General features: G+C 44.0%; 1 protein-coding gene across 1 annotated transcript in view; it reads left to right on the top strand.

Annotated features, from left to right (window-relative positions):
* The window catches only part of PDE7B (phosphodiesterase 7B), a 466,017-nt gene that overhangs the window by 141,715 nt on the left and 302,201 nt on the right, over positions 1 to 22,101 (top strand). The gene's annotated exons all lie outside the window — the stretch shown is intronic.

The following is a 22,101-nucleotide window of genomic DNA, read 5'->3' on the forward strand; positions in this document are numbered from 1 at the left end:
CGTCCACACCGGCTGTAACGACTTCCAAAGGGACGAAGAGCACAGTACCCTAGTGGGGGAAGGTTGAACTGTTGACCGACCAAAGAGGTGCATTAAAAGGGCATCTATGGACCAGCATAAAAACTAGAGTTAACTGCTTGGGGAAACTCTGGTCTATTAGATGTGTGGGTAGGTGGAGAGGGGAGTTACGGTGAGAGCGTGGGCAACAAGAATCTGGTGACCCAAACATTACCCGAAGACCCTCCCTCCCCTCCCCAAATGTGGAAAGATCACGTGCTCAGAGCGATTCTTCAGTGGGGCAAGATGTATAGCGTTGCTGGTGAAGGGGGATCTTCTCGTTCTGGTCAGGAAGCTTCCTATTAGCCAGTTCTATGTCTCCGCTTCAGCAAGGTGGTGTTTGGTTTTGCATTGTTGAAGGGCGTTGTGACTGGCTCCAATTGGTTCCAAGGCGGCCATTCGCTGTACGTTGGGGTAGCGATGGATGGTTTTTCCAGTTTGCTCGCTTCTCGGGTTAGAGCCTGGAATAGCGGTGGTAGTGTCCAGTCAGGTACTGGGATCGGTGGGGTGTTCAAGAATCGAAAGGCTTCTGGGAGGTCCTCTGGAGAGTGGATTGTCATGGACAGTCCTCCTTGTTTGCGTTAAATAATGTGAAATGGGTGGCCCCAGCTGTAAGATGCCCCTGATTCTTTTACGGCTTCTAGCAGTGGACGAGCAAGCCTTTGCATGTAGAGAGTTAGGCGGGAGACGTCCGATAATATAGTGATTGGCGTACCTTCATAGAGAATCTCTCTTTTTTCCCAGGCTCCCTGGAGGATATCTTCCTTCACCTTATAGAAATGTACTCGGCAGATTATATCTCGGGGTCTTTCTGAGTGGCGGATCCCTCACTGTTTTGTGTACTCTGTCTAGTTTGATCTCCGTTCCCGGTGGCCTTTCTAACACCTTGTTGAAGATAGTTACAACTGTGCCGTACAATTGGTCGCTGGTGAACATTTCTGGAATATTACGGATTTTGAGGTTATTATGACGTCCCCGGTTATCCACGTCATCGAGGTGTAGGGAAAAGTCCTTCAGTTGAGTAGTATGAGTGGCTATGGTGGTAGATAAAGAGGACATTGTAGAAGCCAAGACAGAGCATTGCTGTTCAAGTGTAGTTACTCTGTCGTTCAGAGACTGTACGGTCTCATGTACTGCTTGTAGGGCTTGGGCCTGCTTGGTCTCTATGCGAGCTACTTGGGCTTCCAGGTCGAATCCTGTGGGCAGTGCCTTCTCCATCTCCCACAACTCTGCCAGCGTGCGATACAGGGAGGCTGGGGGGGAGAGCCCCTATACGTGCCCTCAGGTGGCTGTAAGGGTGTAGCAAATATGGCTGGCGTCCCTTGGCTAAGTGAGTGTGTCTCAGCTACTGCCAGGGGGAGGCTGGTGCCTGTGTGGTGGGTTGTGCTGCCGCCCTGACCTGTCTCTGCTGGTCATTCCTGATGCTAGGCGCCCTGTGAGCTGGAGCAGCCCCGCTGTCCCCTTGTGTGTTCAGGGGGTCCCATTTGTATAGTGGGGTAGGGGGAGGTGGAGGCAAGTGATTCTCCTCACAATACTGTGAGGGCTCGTAGATTGCGCTTGCTGGAGTGAAAGGTACGGCTGAGGAGCGCAGTGGTGCTTCTGGAGCCGCCATTGTTGTGGCCTCTATGTGTGTCAGCTCCACCGGTCCAGAGCGCAGGAACCTGCCGATGGAGTGTTCTGGAGGGGCCACGGACTGACTCCTGGACCTCCTCCCCTTTGACATGGCCCGTTAGTGGTGATGAAAGCGCTTTCCCCTAGGTTTCTCCTGGTGCTGGTCACGAAGTCCCGAGTGCGTGCGTCTTCACTCCGCCATGCCGAAGCCACGCCCCCGAGAATAAAGATTTTTGTGGGAGTTCTACTTTAAGTGAAAGTGGTGCGTATGCACATTTCATAATCATTATAAAGTGCTAATATTAATAATCTAATCAAAACATGCAGTGCCAGGTGCTAATTGAAACGTGTGTTAAAAGAAATATGATTTAATATATCACCCATTCATTAACAAATCTTGTGATGATCTCTTGAAGAAAAAAACACACAAAAGCGCATCAAAAATGCAAAAGTGTAAAAATGAGTGATAAATACAGCTTACCAAAATAGTAACAAAATCATCAAAAAAGCCTGTCTTTAATATTTATATACACCATACCAATTTTACAGCATCAATTCAGTCTAAAAATAGGCCTAAATATTAATATATGTAATGTATTTACAATTACCTAAAAAATGGTTCACACAATTGTTGAAAAAGTCTGTTTTTCTTTTTCATACAGTCCATATAAAAATGAAACAACATCAGAATTTTTTGCCCTCAGAATCTTGTACACATATTTCCTCTCAACCAATTACTGTCCATTTGGGCAACTGGAAAGGGATAACGAGGAAATTAAAGACTCAAAAGGCAAAACATTTTGTTGGATCCTAGAAAATGTGAAGGAAAGGAGATATTTATATTTTTATATGGTCTGTATGAAAAAGAAAAAAGCGTTTTGGTGTCTGCCTGATGATGCGGAGCCAAACAGATCCGTCCTGACTTACAATGTAAGTCAATGGGGACGGATCTGCTTTCACTGGCACAATATGGTGCAATTGAATACGGATCCGTCCCCCATTGACTTTCAATGTAAGTCAAGACGGATCCATTTTGACTAAGACTTTTTTTTGAATGAATAATGCAAATGGTCCTTTATGAACGGATACAAGCGTTTGCATTATCGGTGCGGATCCGTCTGTGCAGATACAAGACGGATCCGCACGGAACGCAGGTGTGAAAGTAGCCTTACACAGATCTACAGTATTCCCCCTCCCATAACTGGTCCTGTAGCACGTGCCTCAGTATTCCTTATGAGCAAAACACCAGCCTGGCTTGAGTTTGTGGGAATTTTATCAGCTCTCCAATGTGAATTGTCACTTTAAGTTATGGAGTCCTTGCAGTGAACAGTAGCAACACTTGGGGCCTGACACAAACAGAAACCCTAACTAACTAACTACAGGCCTGGTCTCAGTCTCTAGGCGCCAACACTGTGATGAGGTGTGTGCACAATCTTAACGACCCAGGTCTGCTCTGCCTCCGCTGGTGATTCAGAACTGAACAAATGTCTCTCCAACAAGCATGCGGTACCGCAGTGTATGTAGCTTTGCTCCTCTGCTCTCATCAGTGTTCCTGAAAGCAATACTCGTTCCTCTGGTCAGGAACAGGGTCTTGAACATGATAAGCTTCACTTAGCTGCAGCTCTGGTCACTCTCACATCTGGATGCCGTTGGATTCACTGTTCACACAGTTTCTCAGTGTCTCTCACAGCCTCACTATAAGGGTCCATTCACACGTCCGTTTTGGTGTTCCGCATCCGTTCCGATTAAAAACGGAACGTTATGCGGATCCATTCATTTTCAATGGAATCCGCAAATAATCGGAGAGCACTCATGGTGCTCTCCGATTCCGTGATTCCGTTCCGTTCCGTGGGTTCCGTTATTCGGATCTTGGAAAAAATATACCCTGTCCTACTATTTGTCCGATTTTGCGTTCCGTCATCCCATTCTAGTCAATGGAACCGTCAAAAAATCGGATGACATGCTAAAAGCATCCTCATGTCATCCAGATTTTCGGATCCGCAAAAAACAGGAACGTTTATCTGGAAAGGTAAAAATACTGACGTGTGAATGCACCCTAAGATGGCTGCTGCCTTCCTCTCCAGACTTGTAACTCCACCCCCTGAGAGTTCCCAACATTACATGAAATGCAGTCTGTTGCTGTGCTTAGGAAACAGTGGCATCTTGTGGCCAAACAGCAGAATGTCAGTCTAGATCATTTAACTTCATTTAAACAAACACAATGTTCAGACAATGAGAGCTGTTTCCCCATCTCACACAGTCACAAGTGGATGCTCACAGTAATATGGTATTCTAGTGTTTAGATTATAGTTAACTTCCAAATTGGTGGAAATTCTGGAGCCTTGTGTGAAGGCGTAAAAACTGGCTTTTTGGCTTTCCGTATGTGAGATCCATTCAGGGCTCTCACAAGCGGTCCAAAACTGATCAGTTTTGCCCTAATGCATTCTGAATGGATCCGCTCAGAATGCATCAGTTTGCCTCAGTTTGCCTCCAATCCGTCTCCATTCCGCTTTGGAGGCGGACACCAAAACGCTGCTTGCAGCGTTTTGGTGTCCGTCTGACGAAACTGAGACAAATGGATCCGTTCTGACACACAATGTAAATCAATGGGGACGGATCCGTTTTCTATGACACAATCTGGCACAATAGAAAATGGATCCGTCCTCCATTGACTTTCAATGGTGTTCCAGACGGATCCATCTTGGCTATGTTAAAGATAATACAAACAGATGTTCTGAACGGATGCAGACGGTTGTATTATCTGAACGGATCCGTCTGTGCACATCCATGACGGATCCGCACCAAACGCGAGTGTGAAAGTAGCCTAAATGAGTGTTTTATTAAATGTACTGTAGCTTTATAGGCCCTTCAAACAAACCTACTTAGTTATGACTTCCAATGATTAGGTTTTACAGGGTAATAATCCTCAAGAAGTTCCCTTTAAGACAGAATTATCGTATTAGACCAACACTTAGATCATAAAGTCAGTTTAGCAGGCTATCCTCCAACCTTATCGGGATAGTTTTAAGAGTAAATAATAGGCACCTGTTTGGGGCACATGTATGTAGAATAATAATGTGACTGTTTGTGTCTTGTTACTATGGAACATACCGCAGAAGAGTAGAATAAAATTCTCAACAGTAATTTTAGCTAGCACGGTGCTCACCAACTGCTGTGTATTGGGTGTTCAGCTGGTAATGCTAAGATACAAGTCATCGATGGATTGTTTTACATTTGCTATAAGAGAATTTTTTTAGTCTGGAACACCAGTGAGATTCTATGATAGGATCAGTCTGAAAATATCTCTCATTTGTTGGCACTATAAGGAATCCAAAACACCAGTAGCATAGGATCAGTGGTGGGAAAAGTAGATCAGTAGAATGGGAAATAAGGGCCTTAGAATTTAAGGACCATATTAGCAGTGTACAACCTGTGTAGTCCTGCTGAAGAGTGGATGTCAATACCAAATGTTGGTATTATGGGTATTCGTACACTATGAAAGTTCACCAAATGAAGCCTGGAGTTGGAGCTCCATCAGAAGGTACCACAAAGGACCTGTCATGTCATGTTTATGTCTGACAGAAGCAAAACTTGAAAAAAAAAACAAGTCTATATAAGCTTGAGGTCTGTACGAAGGAGAATACACAATCCACAAATTTTGCTAATGTATGAACAAGACATACAGCAGCAGTGACTGAGATTTTCCTTAACTTAGTTCCTTATGTCGGAATCTAGACCTGAAAACTGTCATGACATAACGGATGTGGAACACATAAATATACCGGTACATAAGTATTATGCAATATATAGATGCCTGTCCTTTTCGGATTCTGCTTAACATCAATGAAAATAACCTAGGATTTGTAGTATTTACCAGGCTAGGGAACATGCATGCTTCAAGGAATTTTGTATGAATGGGAACGGAGTGCACACTGGACTACACAACCAGCATCTACCCCATTCCAGATAAGAGTTGAGAAAATGGCCTATTGTTAAATCAAGTTTTTTTTTTTGTTTTTTTTTTAATAATGTTTGTTGATTTTATAACATTTTCCATGTCACAATTTGTATTTAAAAATCCTAAATTTAACAATTTACACTACGCTTAATAACAGGCTAGAGCTTCCTGTTCTGTACACCTCTCTTCTCATTATCATCACAAGCAGGATTTCAATGATAGGTAACACCTCTATATAGGTAACACAGGATCCATCATTCATAATAGGTCATGGTCACAGCTTATCTACCTTTCCTCCCTGTAGAGTGACCTCTAGGTCATAGACCATGACTAGAACACTCCAATAGACCTCAATGACTCATCTCTTATCCATTGTGTCTTCAGACCATGTGGCTGCTGTAAAGCATTTCTCTAAATACTGATAGCACAGCTATAGTGTTGAAGAAGAAGAGAAAAAAAGAGAAGGGGGATAAACCGCAGTAAAAAGGGAAGGAGGGAAAGTATTCTCTGGAGCGCCAAGAGGACTATTTAGAAGTGACGGAATATTAGGGATGGGATGTAGGTGGTTTGGTGGAAATTCACCGAGGCAGCACCCTAAAGCAGTGTACGTCAGTGCACTGCGAGATAATATGAAGATAAAATATAAAAAAGTGCTGTAGGGCTTGCCCAAGGATAGTGGGCAGCGGCACAGGGGCCCCAAGGTGAAGGAAAAAAAAAAAGTGAAGGCTGTGTAGTAAGTCTATGGAGGGTTACTACTTTGCTAGTTGGATTTGTGATTCTGCTTCACAGTATCGATATATTGCAAGGGCATATATATCACTGTGTCTATATAGTTAGCGGTTCTATTTCGCAGTCTCAGTATATGGTTAGCCTATATATCACTGTGTCTCTTTATATTTTGTTATGTTGGTTCTATTTCACAGTATCGATATATGGCGACACATGTATCACTGTACGGGTATTTAAAAGATAATAAATAATATGGATAGTAATAAATAATGTTAAAAGATTTATATGAGAAAGAAACGGAAGGCGACTTACTTCAACAGGGAGGGAGATATAGGATAAGCAAAATACACCTATACCTGCTCCTCCCCCGCCGAGATCGCTTGTCAGGTAGTATAAACTTTCCTCCACGTCCCAAATGATGGTAGTCAGGGTTCCAAATGGAGAGTTTTTTATTGCATAAATAGATAAAAGCTCAACGCGTTTCGGGGTATCTTCCCCTTTCTCAAGAGCAGTGTTGGTTAAAAACACATAACATGTTTTTGACTGATCAGGCATTTTTAAGACTGATCAGGATCCTGATCAGTCTTACTAATGCCATCAGTCAAAAAAATGTATTGAAATGCCGGATCCGTCTTTCCAGTGTCATCCGGAAAAACGGATCCGGCTTTTATTTTTTTCACCTTTTTTTCGGTCTGAGCATGCGCAGACCGGAAGGACGGATCCGGCATTCCGGTATTTTGAGTGCCAGATCCGGCACTAATAAATTCCTATGGAAAAAAAATGACGGATTCGGCATTCAGGCATGCTGCGGTTTTCTCTCTTGCCTGATCAGTCAAAAAGACTGAACTGAAGACATCCTTATGCATCCTGAACGGATTACTCTCCATTCAGAATGCATGGCGATATACCTGATCAGTTCTTTTCCGGCATTGAGCCCTTTTGACGGAACTCAGTGCTGGAAAAGAAAAACGCTAGTGTGAAAGTACCCTAAAGGTGCTACCGATCATTAGATAAACAAGCAAATGCTCATTCATTGGGTAAAAGCATTGCTTTTTTTTGGACACCTAAGTCATGCATGGTAGTTTATTTCTGCGCTTAGTAGAGGTTTAAAGGGTTTCTATCACTTCGTATGACATATTTAGGTGTTAGACACTAGCGATCCGCTAGTGTCTGCTCTAACAAACCATCCTAATATGATAGGTTTTGGGGCGGCCGTTTTGCTAAAATAACAACTTATATCTATATGCTAATGAGCCTCTAGGTGCTATGGGGGCGTCATTAGCACCTAGAGGCTCCGTCTACCTTCATAAACTGTCGCCGCCCAGCGCGTCCCTCCAGCCCGCCCATCTCCTCCTAAATGCGATCCTCTCCGTTCGCGTCTCTGTTCTGCGCATGCGCAGTGAATGTCTGACCGCTTCCCTGATCAGACATCTCCACTGCGCCTGCGCCGATGACATCATAGTGCTCCGAGGAACAGGCGCAGTGGAGATGTCTGAGCAGGGAAGCGGTCAGACATTCACTGCGCATGTGCAGAACAGAGACGCGCACGGAGAGGATCGCATTCAGGAGGAGATGGGCGGGCTAGAGGGACGCGCTGGGCGGCGACAGTTTATGAAGGTAGACGGAGCCTCTAGGTGCTAATGACGCCCCCATAGCACCTAGAGGCTCATTAGCATATAGATATAAGTTGTTATTTTAGCAAAACGGCCGCCCCAAAACCTATCATATTAGGATGGTTTGTTAGAGCAGACACTAGCGGATCGCTAGTGTCTGACACCTAAATATGTCATACGAAGTGATAGAAACCCTTTAATAGCTATACCCAGTCATAGAATTGCTTTTTAGATTGGTCTAATGCTGACTCCTCATTGGGTAGGTGACCTGTCTTTCATCTTCTTAGGATGTGGTTATACTCATGCAGTGCTCTGCTAGGTGTCACGGGGTTCCGAAGGTGCACTCGGTCCCCCATTGCCCGCAGAACTGTTGCTTAGCTTTTGGAATGAGGTTCTGTGTTTGACCTCATTCCCAGGGCGGCTTTACTAGCTGGGTGGCTCCCTGCTCCTAGTCTGCCTTGAGTGCCGAGCTGATCACTCGGTGCTCGACTGGTTGGTCTGTCGGTCATGTGACGCTGGCCACGTCACATGACCCTCACTCCCCACTATAAATACAGGCAGCCTGCTGGCTACAGGTTGCCTGTTAATTTCTAGGTTCCTGGCTATTTGTTGGACTACTGAATATTTACCTGATCCTGTTCCCTGACGATCCTCTGCCTGCTCCTCCTGTACTGCGCATACATCCTGGTATTGTGACCTCGGCTCCCACCTGACTACTCTCTTAGGACTCCTCTTGTACTTCGCTACTCTCCTGGTATTTAACCCCGGCTTCTCCTGACCATTCTTTGCTTTATCCGTTGTACTGCGTAGCTCTCTTGGTTCTGACCCGGTCCGTTCATGTTCCGTATTTTGTCTTGTCTGTCTTCCCTGCACATATCCTAAGTTAGGGACTGCCGTCCAGTTGTCCCCTGTCATCAGGACTCGTGAGGCAAGTAGGCAGGGCCAGGGGTGGGGGTGGAGCGCAGTGGTCACTACCCTTCCCCCTGTGTGTGTGTGGACGTGACCGTTACAGATTAACAGGCCCAATAACCACTGTATCATGAATCCTCTTACTACCCTGACTGACCATGTCTCTAACTTGACACAGAGGGTGCAGGAGCTAGGAGAGAAACTCCGTTCTTGTGAGTTAGGGCAAGGTTCTTCCACTCCTCTGTCCTCCAGTCCATATTTTGAAACCCAGATCAAGCTCCCAGAACCCTTTTCTGGAGACCGGAAGAGGTTTCTCTCCTTTAAGAAGAATTGCAAACTCTACTTCCGTTTGCGCCCCGTGTCCTCCGGTCCCGAGAGCCAACGTGTGGGGATTATCATTTCTCTACTACAGGGTGATCCCCAGGACTGGGCATTTTCGTTACCTCCTGGGGCCAGTTGTCTAACTTCTGTGGAGGGGTTTTTTCAGGCCCTGGGTACCCTCTATGACGAACCAGACAGGGCCCTGGTAGCCGAGACAGCTCTTAGGGCACTGGTTCAGGGCCATCTCCCTGCGGAGGAGTATTGCACCCAATTCAGACGGTGGTGTGTCCCCTCAGGATGGAATGAACCAGCCCTGAAGAGTCAGTTTAGGTCTGGTCTATCTGATAATTTAAAAGATCTATTGGTCAATTACCAAATTCCTGAGACCTTAGAGGAGATGATGACCCTAGTTGTCCGACTTGACAGACGAGTTAGAGAGAGACGACAAGAACGACAGTTCTGTTCTCAGATGGTGGTCCAGCCAGAGGCCTTTTCCAGGGACAACACTGAGGTTTCCACCGAGGAACCCATGCAGGTTGGCATGACCCTGGGTAATCTTCGTCGCAGACGCGGAGAGTGCTTCTACTGTGGAGATCCTGGCCATTGGATCAACAAGTGTCCTAAGAGGGACCTCTCTGACAAGTCTTCTAAGGCAAGACAACCTAAAGACCAGGTACACCCTGATTTTTCTAAAGGTAAGCTTATGGTACCCATAACAATTTCTCTGGGGGTTAATAAGTGGCCGGGTAAGGCCTTTATTGACTCCGGTTCAGCGGCCAGCTTTATTGACTTTGAGTTTGCTTGTAAATTGGGTATTCCAATGTTTGCTTTACCTACACCTATCCATGTCATGGCTATTGATGCTACTCCCCTGATTGGTGGTACGGTGAGGTCATGTACATCTGAAATTTCTCTGTCCGTGGGTGTGTGCCACTCTGAGAGATGTTCTCTTCTAGTCCTGGAGAACCTACCGGTTGAGGTGGTACTAGGGTTGCCTTGGCTCCGTTTACATAACCCCACAATTGATTGGTCCAAAGGAGAGTTGGTGAAATGGGGACCTAAGTGTGACTCATGCTTGTCCGTGGTCCAGGCTGGGGTTTCAGTAAGGTCTAATACATTACCCTCTGTTATTAAGGAATATTCTGATGTGTTCTCGTCCCTTACTCCAGAGGTTCTACCCCCCCATAGACCTTATGATTGCGCCATAGAGCTAATTGAGGGTGCCGAATTTCCTAAAGGTCGAATTTATAATATTTCAGGGCCCAAACGCAAGGCTATGGAAGATTATATTAAGGAGAGCCTTGCTAAAGGGCATATTAGACCTTCAGTCTCTCCTATGGGAGCAGGGTTTTTCTTTGTTAAAAAGAGGGATGGTGGTCTTAGGCCTTGTATTGATTACCGGAGATTGAATAAAATCACTGTCCAAAATAGATACTCTCTCCCATTGATTCCGGATTTATTTAACCAGGTTTTGGGGGCAACCTGGTTTTCCAAGATTGACCTGAAAGGGGCATACAATCTAATCCGAATCAAGGAGGGAGACGAATGGAAGACAGCGTTCAATACTCCGATAGGACACTTTGAATATCAGGTGATGCCTTTTGGACTCAGCAATGCCCCAGCTGTGTTCCAAAACTTAATGAATGATATTCTTAGGGAGTTCTTAGGTAAATTTATTATTGTCTATCTTGACGACATTTTGATATTCTCTCCTGATTTCGAATCTCATGTGTCCCATGTCAAACAAGTATTAGAGGTGTTGAGGGAGAACCAGCTATCCGCTAAGCAAGAAAAATGTGTCTTTGGTGTACAGGAGATACTGTTTCTAGGGCATGTTTTGACTCCTCACGCCTTTAAGATGGATCCTGGTAAGGTTTTAGCAATTAAGGAATGGGTAAGGCCTTCATCCTTAAAGGCTTTACAACGGTTTTTGGGTTTCGCTAATTACTACCGTAAATTTATCATGAATTTTTCTGTAATTGCTAAGCCATTGACCGACCTTACTAAGAAAGGGGCGGATTTGGAGAATTGGTCTACCAAGGCCATTTCTTCATTTGAAACATTAAAAAAGGCATTTAGTAGCGCTCCCATTCTGATCCAGCCTGATCAGGAGAGACCCTTTATTGTGGAGGTGGATGCGTCCGAGGACGGCGCAGGAGCAGTCCTTTCACAAGGTCCTGCTAGCCTCACTAACCTGAGACCGTGTGCCTTCTTCTCTAGGAAATTCTCTCCCACGGAGAGAAACTACGACATAGGGAATAGGGAGCTGTTGGCCATTAAATGGGCATTTGAGGAGTGGAGACATTTTTTGGAGGGGGCAAGGCATCGAGTAACTGTTGTCACTGACCATAAAAACCTAATGTTTCTCGAGTCCGCTAAGAGGTTGAATCCCCGACAAGCCCGATGGGCTCTGTTTTTTACCCGTTTTGATTTCTCCATTACGTTCAGGCCGGGAAGTAAAAATGTGAAGGCAGACGCATTATCTCGGAGCTTCCATGCTTTTCAACCCACTGAGACGCCGCCTGAATCCATCCTACCAGCAAACATCTTCTTAGCGGCTCTAACCCAGGATATCTCGGCTCGCATTAAGGCTGAACAACATCTGGCACCGGCATCCACCCCAACAGATAAGTTGTTTGTTCCCATACAATTTCGTCTCCAGCTGTTGGGTGAGTGTCACGATTCTGCCTTTTGTGGACATCCGGGTATTGAGGGCACTAAGGATCTGGTTTCTAGATCTTATTGGTGGCCCACTCTGACCAGGGATGTCAAGTCCTACGTGTCAGCCTGTGAGGTTTGTGCCAGGTCTAAGACACCTAGGACTCGCCCTGCTGGTAACCTACGACCCCTACCCATTCCCAGTAGACCCTGGTCCCATATCTCGATGGACTTTATAACTGACCTACCGCTGGCGGAGGGTAAGACTGTTGTTTGGGTAGTGGTCGATAGGTTTAGCAAGATGGTTCATTTCATTCCCCTGTCTAAACTTCCGAATGCTAAAACCCTGGCGTCTATTTTTGTGAGAGAGATTGTTCGTTTACATGGCATCCCAGAAAATATTGTTTTGGACAGGGGTGTGCAGTTTGTGTCCAAATTCTGGAGGGCCTTCTGTCAAAGATGTAAAATTTCGTTGTCTTTTTCTTCCGCCTACCATCCTGAGAGTAATGGGCAGACTGAACGCCTTAATCAGTCTGTGGAACAATTCCTGAGGTTGTATGTTGCTGATGACCAGCAATTATGGGTCAAATTCCTTTGGTTGGCTGAATTTGCTCTGAATAACCGTGTCAATTCTTCTGCTGGGGTCTCCCCTTTCTTTTGTAACCATGGTTTTCATCCCCGTTTTCATTCTGGGTCGTCCGTCTCCTCCTCTAACCCTGAAGCTGATAAACTCTCCTCCGAACTGTGCACAGTTTGGGCCCGGGTTCAATCGAACCTAGAAAAGGCTCAAAGTTCTCAAAAACTCAAGGCCGATAGGAGACGTTCAAGGGGGGTGAACTTTCAGGTTGGGGATAAAGTATGGTTGTCCTCCAAGAATCTATCTCTCAAGGTAGCTTCTAGAAAATTTGCTCCTCGTTTTATTGGTCCATATAAGATCACGGAGGTGATTAACCCGGTATCATTTAGGTTGGAGCTGCCCGAGTCATTCCACATTCATAATGTGTTCCATAAATCTCTACTTAAAAAATATTTTGAACCGGTAGTACCATCGAAAGCCTCGCCTCCGCCGGTTCTTGTTAATGATGCTGTCGAGTATGTCGTGTCTAAAATAGTGGATGTCAGGAAGGTGCGTAACTCCTTGCAGTATCTGATTCACTGGAAGGGGTATGGACCTGAAGAGAGATCTTGGGTACCTGCCAGGGAGGTTCATGCTCCTAGACTGGTTCGTAAATTTCATTTAGAACCCCCTGAAAAGCCATCGCCTGAAGTCTTGGGTCCGGTGGCCCCTCGTAAAAGGGGGGGTACTGTCACGGGGTTCCGAAGGTGCACTCGGTCCCCCATTGCCCGCAGAACTGTTGCTTAGCTTTTGGAATGAGGTTCTGTGTTTGACCTCATTCCCAGGGCGGCTTTACTAGCTGGGTGGCTCCCTGCTCCTAGTCTGCCTTGAGCGCCGAGCTGATCACTCGGTGCTCGACTGGTTGGTCTGTCGGTCATGTGACGCTGGCCACGTCACATGACCCTCACTCCCCACTATAAATACAGGCAGCCTGCTGGCTACAGGTTGCCTGTTAATTTCTAGGTTCCTGGCTATTTGTTGGACTACTGAATATTTACCTAATCCTGTTCCCTGACGATCCTCTGCCTGCTCCTCCTGTACTGCGCATACATCCTGGTATTGTGACCTCGGCTCCCACCTGACTACTCTCTTAGGACTCCTCTTGTACTTCGCTACTCTCCTGGTATTTGACCCCGGCTTCTCCTGACCATTCTTTGCTTTATCCGTTGTACTGCGTAGCTCTCTTTGTTCTGACCCGGTCCGTTCATGTTCCGTATTTTGTCTAGTCTGTCTTCCCTGCACATATCCTAAGTTAGGGACTGCCGTCCAGTTGTCCCCTGTCATCAGGACTCGTGAGGCAAGTAGGCAGGGCCAGGGGTGGGGGTGGAGCGCAGTGGTCACTACCCTTCCCCCTGTGTGTGTGTGGACGTGACCGTTACACTAGGTCTGACATCTTGGCAAGTCTCCTATGATATCACAATAAGTTATTTAGAGGTGTCTCAATGGATTTTCACTGCCACGAGCCACAATACCCATGAAGACACCAAGTATTGGTAAAACATGTCAGGGGACCATGATTCTATGTTTTAAATAGCATTCTGGTGTCTTGTTGAGCTAAATGTTGTAGTGGCTTGTGGACTGCAGCCACTATCCACTACATCATGACCCATTGATTCACTTATAAAATTGATTATTCCACCATTTGTTGGTTTCTTTGTTGCTTAGTTGCCTTCTATATATCATTGGCCTTATTAACAGTGCTTTTAACTAATTCATCATTGTCTATTTACTATTCTAATAAAGGTTACTTCTTAATTCAAGTACAGCCATGCAATCAGCAGAGTGAAAATCGGGCATTGGATGCCTTAGTTACTTATATAATATTATTCTGCCTATTCATGCCCATCCAGTATAAACTTAAACTAATCTCTTCAATTACTTTAGATACATTTAGTACAAATAGAAAATAAAGTGGAAATGCAAATGAAAATCCAACTCAAATCATCCACATTTACATTTCAACAATATCCAGATATAGGTGACTAATAGTCGATAATAACCAATAATTAATTCAGTATATCAAACAGATTTAGGCCTCATGCACACAACCGTTTTTTTTTGCGGTCCGCAAAAACGGGTTACGTTTTTCCGTGATCCGTGACCGTTTTTTTGTCCGTGGGTCTTCCTTGATTTTTGGAGTATCCACGGACATGAAAAAAAAGTCGTTTTGGTGTCCGCCTGGCCGTGCGGAGCCAAACGGATCCGTCCTGAATTACAATGCAAGTCAATGGGGACGGATCCATTTGACGTTGACACAATATGGTGCAATTTCAAACGGATCCGTCCCCCATTGACTTTCAATGTAAAGTCAGGAGTTAATATACCATAGGATCTGAGTTTTCTCCAATCCGATGGTATATTTTAACTTGAAGCGTCCCCATCACCATGGGAACGCCTCTATGTTAGAATATACCATCGGATTTGAGTTACATCGTGAAACTCAGATCCGACAGTATATTCTAACACAGAGGCGTTCCCATAGTGATGGGGACGCTTCTAGTTAGAATATACTACGAACTGTGTACATGACTGCCCCCTGCTGCCTGGCAGCACTTGATCTTTTACAGGGGGCTGTGATCAGCACAATTAACCCTGAATATACTAGCTTTTATGCAGACGGATCTTCGGATCCGTCTGAATGAAAGTAACCTACGGCCACGGATCAAGGACGCGGATGCCAATCTTGTGTGCATCCGTGTTCTTTCACGGACCCATTGACTTGAATGGGTCCGTGAACCATTGTCCGTCCAAAAAATAGGACAGGTCCTATTTTTTTGACGGACAGGAAACACGGATCACGGATGCGGCTGCAAAACGGTGCATTTTCCGATTTTTCCACAGACCCATTGAAAGTCAATGGGTCTGCGAAAAAAAAATGAAAACGGCACAACGGCCACGGATGCACACAACGGTCGTGTGCATGAGGCCTTAGTTGGAGGAAGACATAAGCATGACCACACTCAACTATCACTCTTGTGGTCACACTTTTGTTTACCTCCAACTCACAGGCCTGTCATTGCCTAAAGAAAATTCATAACAAAAAAAGTGTGCTACAATTTAAAATCATCTGCTAGGGTCTCATAAATTCTGCCCTTCTGGTTCCAAAAAGGTGAATTTTTCTTAAATAGGTTTTTTAAAGATTAAGATGGCCTAGCCTTCTAATACACCATGCAGTGTTTGGTCAGTGGGAGCCTGGTACTGCAGCACATTCCCATTTGTGTCCTTCTTATAAGTATGGATACCAGCAGTTGGATCCCCACTGATTAAATGTAATACCAGTGTTTAGGTCCCAAAATCTATGAGTTGTGGTATTTATGAAGGTTCTTTAGCACTTTAGCTGGAGAAAGCTTGCCATAGGTGTTAATGTGCTGTACATTGTCCTTATCTTTGTAGATGAAAATACAAATACTTATACAATACATGAGTAGTTGATTCAAGACATTCCCATTTCTTAGAAATGCCTTATGTATCTTGAAAGTCAGAATGTTGCATTCTTTAGATCTGCAGCAGTCTACTAAATAAATTTCATTCGTTATATACTGAAGAACCGCTATTGTAACAAACAATATTGCTGAATATAATGCATTGTGAGATTTCATATACATTTTTTCATCTATATACATAAAGAATATGTATGTATGTTCCACGATCACTCAAAAATGCAACCATCGATTTCAACGAAACTTGGTATACACATCACTTGTTACCTGGAAAGAAATCTTGTGGGGGTCACAGCTCTCTAGGACGTACCGTTCCTGAAATATTCCCCAAAAAATAACCTGCATTAGCCAATACAAGCCTGCAAGTCTTTCTCTTCAGATCCCAACTGCCATACACACGATCACATGTCCCTTATCAGCCAATAGTAGCTCAGAGGCCCTTAGTCTCCACATACACACATTTTACTCCAGGTTTCCATAGTAACCCAGCCATTTTTCTTCACTGGTGTAGGTCAGCTTTAGGCTAAGGCTACACGACAACATGTGTCACGCGACAATAAGTACCCCGACACATAGGGCACAACCACACTACTACATGTCGCGCAACCATTTTTATAATGATAGTCTATGGTGCTTCAGTGTAACATGTGACGTGCTGCGACTGCGACGCGACAGTCGCAGAAAAATCCATTAAAAAATTGTTGAGACAAAATGTCGAGCGACACATGTCGTCGTGTAGCCCTAACATTAAAGGGGCAGGGAGCTGTCGAGGTCACTGTTAAAGGAGCAGGCACTGTGGAGGTCACTGTTAAAGAGGCGTTCACTGTGGATGTTACTGTTAAGGGAGCAGGCCGCTGTGGAGGTCACTGTTAAAGGGGCGGACACTGTGGAGGTCACTGTTAAGAGGGAGGGCCCCTGATGAGGTCACTGTCAAGGGAGTGGGGTGCTGTGAAACTCACTGTTAAAAGGGCGGTCTGCTGTGAAGGTCAAAGTTAAGGGGATGGGCTGCTGTGGAGGTCCCATTTTAAAGTGGCAGGGCAGTGTGTGGGGGGGTCAGTGTTAAAGAGGACCTTTCATGGGTCCAAACATTATAAACTAAGTATCAGGATACGTAGGGAATAGTGCAGGGATCTAAGTGCACTTACTACTTTTTCTAGGCACAGCTCCGTTTGCCCGCTGTGGCCCTCAATGTATTCTCCCACCTGGTATGCTAATTTTAGTATTGGAGCAATGAGGAGGAGACTGACAGCAATGGCTACAGCTGTAGTGCTGTCCAATCGCAGTAGAGAGAGTCATAGCCAGAGGGGGGAAAAAAAAACACCTTCTCCCTGGCTGTGACACTCTTTGCTGCGATTGGACAGCTCACAGCCAGGGAGAAGGAGACGCCCACGGAGAAAGACTCAGTCTCCTCCTCATTGCTCCAATGCTAAAATTAGCATACCAGGCAGGAGAATACAACGGGGGCCACAGCGGGCGAACGGAGCAGGGCCTAGAAAAAATAGTAAGTGCAGTTAGATCCCTGCACTATGCCCTACATATCCTGATACTTAGTTTATAATGTCTGGACCCATGAAAGGTCCTCTTTAAGGGGTGGGGGACTGTGGAGCTCACTCTTAAAGGGTAGAGGTCACTGTTATGGGGGATACTGTCGATATCTTTTAATGACACACACAAACATTAAATGAAATAGATGAAATATACCCGTGCGAAGTCGGGTCCTTCTGCTAGTACTTTATAAGAGAAACTTGAACAGTTAGAGTTATATAATGTTCCATTTTATACACAATGTCCAATGCAAAACATGGTGAGAACATTTTCAAGGGCTTTCATGTCTTTGAGTAGCCCGGGAGTACCCATCCAAATCAATATGTTTCATAAAAATACTTCAAATACAATCTATGTGATATATTAGAAAATTGTATAGACAAATGACTGTAGAGCTAAGGAGCAAGTTAGACGATTCCATTTGCCAGTTTTTATTTTAATAGGAAAACAGTAACAACTTTCACCAGAGAAAAATCTAGGGGTTTAGGCTTTAACATTAAATTTTACAGCGTGATGACTGGTTGGCTTGTACCTTAAAGAAGATCTGTTAGCATGATCAACCCTATTAAACCAGGCATAATGTCTGGCAGGGTTGACATCAATTATCACATCAATTATGTACTATTATGTAAATTAAGGCACCAATCGGCATGCACTTTTTCCTCCGCTCTGCATGGATAGCCACTCCCCCCTTGCTTTGATTGACAGAAGATTCTTTTCTTCCTCCTGCCAGATGCACCAAAATCTTGAAAAACAAACTTTAATCCCCTATGTAACAGCAGAGTTTGAAGTCAAGGCTGCAGCGGCCTCCTCGCTTCAAGGCAAGATAACCACGCCCCCTTTCCATGCCCCTTCGCTTTTGATTGACAGCCGATAGCTTTCGGCTGTTCAGCAAAGCCAGCCGAGTGTGAGTGCGCGTCAGACGTTCACGTGCGCGGCTGTCAATCAGAGGTGAAGGGGCAGGGAAAGGAGGTGTGGTTATCCTGACTTGAAGCGAGGAGGCTGCTGCCCCCTTGACTTCAAACTCTGCTGTTACATAGCGCATGCAGGGATTAAAGTTCGTTTTTCAAGATTTTGGTGCATCTGGCCGGAGGAAGAAAAGGATCTTTAGGAACATACTGCTGGGTACTTTAAGGTAATACTGGCGGTTTGGGAGGCGTTTTTTAGGTGACAGGTTCCCTTTAAGTAGCCTCCTTGAGTCCCACAGTTGGAAAGGCGAACGCTGGTACTAACTTTGATACAAACCAACTCTGGTGTAACCTCAAGATTAAAGTGTTGTCTTGTTCTCACTGTTGTGAAATAAACTTTGCTAATACCCAGAAGCTACCCAGCACCCAATTATTAAATGATTTCTGGGCCATGAGCAGTATACAGTGATATGCCATCTTTTTTCTGGGGAGTTGTAAAATCTGCTAACAGTTAATAGTAACAGTAAATGTTGGATGCAGTTTTGTTTAAATTGTCTATATTTATTCAATAATCTAAATGGATACTTTTAGTATAAAAATATACCATACTTTCATAGTCCTGTTTGATGGGTACAAATACATTAAACGATATGCTCTTTATGGACGTTGTATCATCGGCCTTTTAGACATGCTGCATCATTTTGGGAAAGTATAAAATGCTGTTGCAGTTGGAGGCATTTTATTATAGTATAGTCTATTAACATGGATATTTTTATATGCCTTTTATGTCAGCTTAAAGATACTTTTAGTGGCATTTAAAATACTTGGAAAATTTGCCTTAACTGGAATATTTATGAAACCATCATAAACATTTTCAGTGGCACACAGCAAACCTGATATAAAGTATATGTTGTTTCACTTCCCTAAAAACATATGAAAGGATTCCAACAAAGGCATCAGTCATAAAACTGATTAGGACAGGTCATCAATATCAGATCAGAGGAGGTCCAACTCCTGGCACCTCCTCCGATCAGTTGTTTGAAGAGAAGGCAGTGCTCGTATGAGCCCTGACTTCTCTGCTCTGTTTACCTGCAGATGTAATTACAAGTATGGCATCCCCATTCACTTTTATGGGATGGCTCTGTAGTATTCACTTGAACAGACAAAGCCATCGAATAGAAGTGAATGGGAGCAATGGGAACACCATACCTGTAAATACACCTTCTCACCACTGCAATTGATGTGATGAGCAGGTAAACAGACTAGAGAAGGCAGCGCTCATATGAGCACTGCCTTCTTTTCAAACAACTGATCGGCGGGTTTCCCGGGAGTCGAACCCCTACCGATCTGATATTGATGACCTATCCTGAGGATAGGTCATCAATAGTAAAAAGCGGACAACCCCTTTAAAGACAGGATGAAGCAGAGATATTTGTGACAGGTAATGTTCAGGCCATGGACTATGGTTACATGACACAGGTCTCCTTGCAAAAATTAGTTTTCAAGACATGCTTTATAAGTCTAATAGTCTGAGTGGATGAGATTTGTAGGTCACTGGCTGAGCACAGAGCAGAGTGGGTTGGATAACAGAGATGAGATCATAGATGTATTGTGAATGGCTTTGTAGATGGGAAAGTTTTGAATTTAATTCAACAAGAAACAGGAAACCAACGTAATGAGTGACAAAAGAGCAGAGGCTACAGCAAGTAGTACTAATGAACTAGTAATGAAAAATCAGCAAATGTTTAGTATAATGCATGCACTCATTTTGTCTAGTCCCATCTGCACAAAACCTTATGACATCATGTCCAAGTCAAGACGTGACATTATCAAGTGCTTTTTTAATCTATACCTATCTGCTGTTACATCTGCAGACACTTTATGTGAAGCAATGGAGAGAAAGTGTCTTGAAGCTAAAATAAGGACTCTTGTCTTGAGGGATTGTATTATGCTGCATGTTGTATACAAGTTGCATATTTGGAATTAATAGGTAAAATTATTACAAAGAGATAGAAAAATCTTTTATGAGTCATTGTTACCAATTGTTCCATGGACAAAGATACATAATGACTTATTTCATCCCATCTTAAAAAAAAAAATTGAAAAAAAATGAATGGGTAATTTATCAAACTGGTGTAAAGTAGAACTGGCTTAGTTGCCCATAGTAACCAATCAGATTCCACATTTTTGACAGCTCCTTTGGAAAATGAAAGGTGGAATCTGATTGGTTGCTATGGCTCAACTAAGCCAGTTCCACTTTACCCCAGTTTGATAAATGACCCCATAAATTCCTTTGAAACTCTATGGGCCAGATTTATCATTACACTTACATCTTACTCCACTTTTACATATGTCCAAAGTCACTTTTGGCTAAGTCAGATTTCTTAATGGTCCGTTAATTCTGTGATAAATGCGGCTTGACGGTAGCAGTTTATCCTTCAGTAAGCAGCTTTACAAAAGTCGCACGTCTTTACGAAAAAGTTGCATGGTCTATTAAAAAGTCGCATAAGATAAGCATGGTCCTCACTGGAGTGAAATTGCGCAATTTTTTCGACCTTTTTAAATTGTCGCAATAGTAAATCTGTCTGGAGATTCATTTACATAAGAAAACAGGCACACTTTCAGAAAACTGGCGAACATAGCGCAGAGCCAATAAAAGTCGAAAAATTTTGCGCTGTTTTTGCGACTTTTTTACTCCATTATTTTGACTTGAGCTAATGATAAATCTGGCCCTGTGTTTTCCGCAAAATGTCCTCTCTATTTGTAGGTATACAAATCGAAGCTGACGAAGTGGAATTCGTTTAAAATTTGAGGAAAAATTTGATTTGCAACGAATGCGAATTTCCTCGCGCTTGGTGGTAACGAAGCGCATTTTTCAGTCCACGTGTGAGGACTTAGGACATGGGGCAAGGAACTCTGGGAGGGCGGGATCACCCAGATTGACATGCCTGCATGCAGCCAATCAGCAGCCAGCCAGCTTAGAGCAGGGAGAGACGTCAGAAGGCACTAGTGACATTGATAGGAAAGTGATTTACAAGTGCAGGGAACGATTATGTAGGGATCCAAATAGTCATTAGACAGCTCTGTCATTCAAGCATTTTGTTATTAGGCCGCAAGTCTTATGTTGAAAAGCCTTTAGAGGCTTATGTCTTAGTATCCTTTTCAGTACTACAAGAAAAATATATACCTATTCCACTTCTGCAGCTATTTCTGTTGAAAGCGTATAGGGGCGTATTTCAGTACAACAAGAAATATATATACGTACTGCACTGTTGCAGTTATTTCTGGTGAAAGCATATAGGGTTGTATTACAGTAAAAAAGAAAAATATATACGCACTGCACTATTGCAGTTATTTCTGGTGAAAGCGTATAGGGGCGTATTTGAGTACAACAAGAAATATATATATACATACTGCACTGTTGCAGTTATTTCTGGTGAAAGCGTATAGGGGTGTATTACAGTAAAAAAAACTAAAATATATACGCACTGCACTGTTGCAGTTATTTCTGGTGAAAGCGTATAGGGGCGTATTTCAGTAAAATAAGAAAAATATATACGCACTGCACTGTTACAGTTATTTCTGGTGAAAGCATGGTGCATGATCAGCTCCGATGTGTTCCTGACAGGAATATATTGGCAAAAGTCTCAGCTTTTAATATCTGCTTGTATGACTAGCTAGTATAGTCAGTGGCATATCCGTTTGGTGCTTTTTTTTTTCCTCTGTGAAAGCGTAT

The sequence above is a fragment of the Bufo bufo genome, chromosome 4 (genome assembly GCF_905171765.1).
Source record: "Bufo bufo chromosome 4, aBufBuf1.1, whole genome shotgun sequence".
In the NCBI taxonomy this organism is placed as follows: Eukaryota; Metazoa; Chordata; class Amphibia; order Anura; family Bufonidae; genus Bufo; species Bufo bufo.